A 3,700-nucleotide genomic window follows, 5' to 3' on the forward strand; every position below is an offset into this window, starting at 1 on the left:
ACAGTCAAGCACCCATTGCCTTTCTGCAGACCAACGCTGCCAGGTTTTGTAACGCACTGCCCAGTGCAGCACTCTTTACCCACAGCGTCGGTGCCCATTTTCACTGCCAGAGCTGATTTCCAGTGTTAGCTTTGCCCTATGGTATCTATAAGTGCTGACCGCGAGCCTACACAGGTTGAAGTCGAGACACCACTGGAATAAAGTCCTCACCACCCCCTGTGCAAAGCAGTCGCACCATTGCCCCAGGACTGTGCACACTCCTAGCTGCACCCTGTGGCTGCTTGGCAACATCACCCTGTATCCAGTTTGTCCCAAAAATTCAGGTTTTCCCTTCAAAACTGCGCTGTGGCAAATCCCCTCTGGCTCGAACCAGCTGCGGGCAATGGCAGAGCCACCCTGCCTGGTTCCTGCGTGCCCTGAGATAAAACTCATTCCTCGGCTTGAGGAGCCCAGCCTCGGAGGGGTTCAAGTTTGGGGAGGTGGGATTGTGTGCAGGAGCTCCGTGAGGAGGCCTAAGAGGCTGCTTTGATGTCTGTGCAGCGTGCACGTGCGCACCGGGCCGGCTGTGTGCAATCGGTTTCTACAGAGCCGGTGATGCCGGCCGTGATGGACGTGCTGCAGCGAGGCCCCTGCAAGAGGCACTGCGCTGGTGTAGGGAGGGCAACGTTCTCCTTTCACAACTAAACACGCTGCTTTTAATCCCTCTGCTGCTGATTCCCAGATCCGTAAACACAGAGCCACAATCAGTTACAGATGTACCAGCTTTGGACAAAACTGATGTCACTGGGCTCATTTGCAAATCTCTGCACCTTCCCAGGCATGTGCATGGGTTTGCCCCTGCTTCGTTAACCTCTGCATGCCAACAGCCTGCAGAGGACCGAAGGCAGAGTTTGAGCACCTGTGGTACCTGCTAAGTAAAGGCTTAAATAAATAAAGGTGCTGCCCTGCAACACCGCGGTGTGGAAACATGCTTTTCAGAGAAGCCCTCAAAAAAGCCGCCCTCTGCGACCCGCTCCATGCAGACCATTGCTACTGTGCCTGGCTGGTGGGAGCGGAGCAGCTCAGCCGCGAGCGGATCAATTTTGGTCGCCGAGGAAAGTGTCCGTGCGCCGGAGCAGCAGCTCTGATTTCTGTCTGTGCCACCGTTTCTAAAATGTCAGTGCCTGCAGCGGGGCCAGCCCGGCTAACCCTGCCTCTTTACCTATGTGTCCATTCAGTGAGCTTCACTCTTGGTTTTTTGTTGTTTTTTCAATCATAAAATTTTTTAGCTTGGGTCAGGCTGCCCTACAGTGCCGATGGCGGCAGCTTTCCTGCCACACCATGTTAAAATCTCCAAAGGTTTTAACGCGGCCTCTGCTCGGCTGAATCCACGGCTCGCTCTGGCTCACGGTCTGACTCGGTGCTTTCAGTCAGCAGCCGACCGCCTGCTGCCGACCGCCGGCAGCTCCCTGGCCGCTCACGAGGGTTCGACGGTGCTTGTGGGTTATCGCCCCAGATCGCGACGGCTTTTAAAAGGGACGGGACAAATCAGTCCCTGCGTCTGCCTTCCCTAGCACTCATATCTCATTCCATCCCCTTCTGCAGACCGAACCCAACCTGCGCTTCAGAGCTGCCGAGTGATCTTCATTAAAAGGATGAAGATATTTTCAGTGACATGGATCTGCCTGGCTTAACCCACTCTGCAGGGCAGGACGTGGGTGACAGGCAGTCGCAGCCTTTCGGGGACACACCGAGCTCGATGATGCTGTTAGGAGGTTCCCTCTCCCCAAGCAGCTCCGGAAGATGCTCGCTTGTCAAAGGCGCGGGGCAATTAAACTACAGAAGAAACCCGCCAAAGATGATTTTGGAGCTCAAAGCACTCTTGCAGCTTAAACAATATCCCCTGCCACTCAAAAAATAGCTGGCACTGCCTGTAAGGGAAGGTGGGACCACTGCCCCGGCAGGGTAGATCAGACGGGCAAAACGAGGAGACCTCGGCCCCGGTGTCCTCGTATTTGGATTTTAATTTTTGCACGTGCTGCGGCTCACTGCCGCTCTCAAGCGCTTTCTGTCCCCAAGGGCTGCAAGCAACCTTCAGACGCAGCAGCTTTTAGCCGGTGGGTTTTCACTCTTCCTCCCGCCGACCCCCGTGTAACACCCACCCAGGCGAGAGCCGTGGTAGGATTCGGAGACGGGGCGGCCGACGCTCGCGGCGTGGGGCTTCCAGCATCAGCAGGCAGCCGCCCCGCCGCTCTCCTGCCGGCAGAGCTCCCGCTGCCTTCAGCCCCGGCAGCGCCGCGTCTGCACACGCAGCCTTCCCCGCGCCTCGAGTGCTTGTTTTTATGAGGGTTTTTTTTGGTTTCTTGAGGGTGAACACATAACACCGTCGCTTGCAAGCGCCAGATGGTGCCGAATGCCCCATGGCGGCAGGTAGCGCAGCCGGGGAACGGCTGGCAACGTGACCCGGATTAGGGCAGCTTATCCCCCCGGCCCTGCAGCCAGCCGCTCGCCATGGCTCTGCTCTTCTCCTCTCTTCTCCTCTCTTCTCCTCTCTTCTCTTCTCTTCGGGCCCTCGGCCCCGAGCTCCGGCCCCGTCCGACAGCCTGAGAGCCCACCTGCCCCTTCCCGCCGGGCTGGAGCTGCCCCCGGCCGCCCACAGCAGCCCCATCCCCAGGCGCTCACAGCAGGCACCGCGGGCTGCCCCACACAAGGTGCCCCCCAAGGAACGGCGACTTGGCAATATGAAAATCAGTGTATCGAGATACGTACACCATAGCGTAGGGCAGATATGCCCTAATCCTAATACAAAATGTCCTGTATTTACGAAACGAGCTATAGTGCATTCCTGGCTGGGAATGTAGCCCCTCAGCCTGGCCTTGCATGCAGAAAACCCATGGTTTTAATGTTCAATACGTAAGACCTTCTCTAACACCTACTAGCGCGTGCACCTAATAAGCTACATTTATATATTTTCATATATAATACCGTTTTCTATACATTTATATATTTTTCTGTCATGCACATGTATCTATAAAATATTAAAAATTAGCATTGTATATAAGAACATAATGCATATAAAAGCATATGCATGTATAAAACAGACATAAAACATGATATACATACATAAAACATTACACAGATACAAAACAGATACATATGAAACACATGTTCAGAAAACATTATATTATTCTCTCTGATGATCTCGATATAGAACCGTACGTAACATTATATATGTATTCTGTATGTTTTCACAGTGTTCTAAATTTATCTGTATGTTTAGATTCTGTGTGTTTCTATAAACAGGGTGTAATTTTGTGATGCATCAATATCTAAAACGCATTTATAAGCATAAACAAACATGCCTGTGTAAATATTCATATTATTTATATCAATAAATTGAATATAGGCGTTATATATGGAGGTGAAATATGCATAAAACATTAATTTTATGCATGTTTGTATTCTATATTCAATGTTTTGTATATACAACGCAAACATACGAAAACGTTTCTGTGCATTTATATATACTACACCGCACCAACAGGTTTTATCGCTGCCCACACAAACAGCTGCTGGCCCCGCCCCCCGACGCCCCGGGCCCGCCCCCCGCCCCGCCCCGCGCAGCTCGCGGACGGCGCCGATAAACACCGCCACGTGCGGCGGGGCGGGGCGGGGCCAGCCCCGCGCTTCCGGCAACACGCCGCCCCGCCGCCGCATAAAT

The sequence above is a fragment of the Aquila chrysaetos genome, chromosome 4 (genome assembly GCF_900496995.4).
Source record: "Aquila chrysaetos chrysaetos chromosome 4, bAquChr1.4, whole genome shotgun sequence".
Taxonomy (NCBI): Eukaryota; Metazoa; Chordata; class Aves; order Accipitriformes; family Accipitridae; genus Aquila; species Aquila chrysaetos.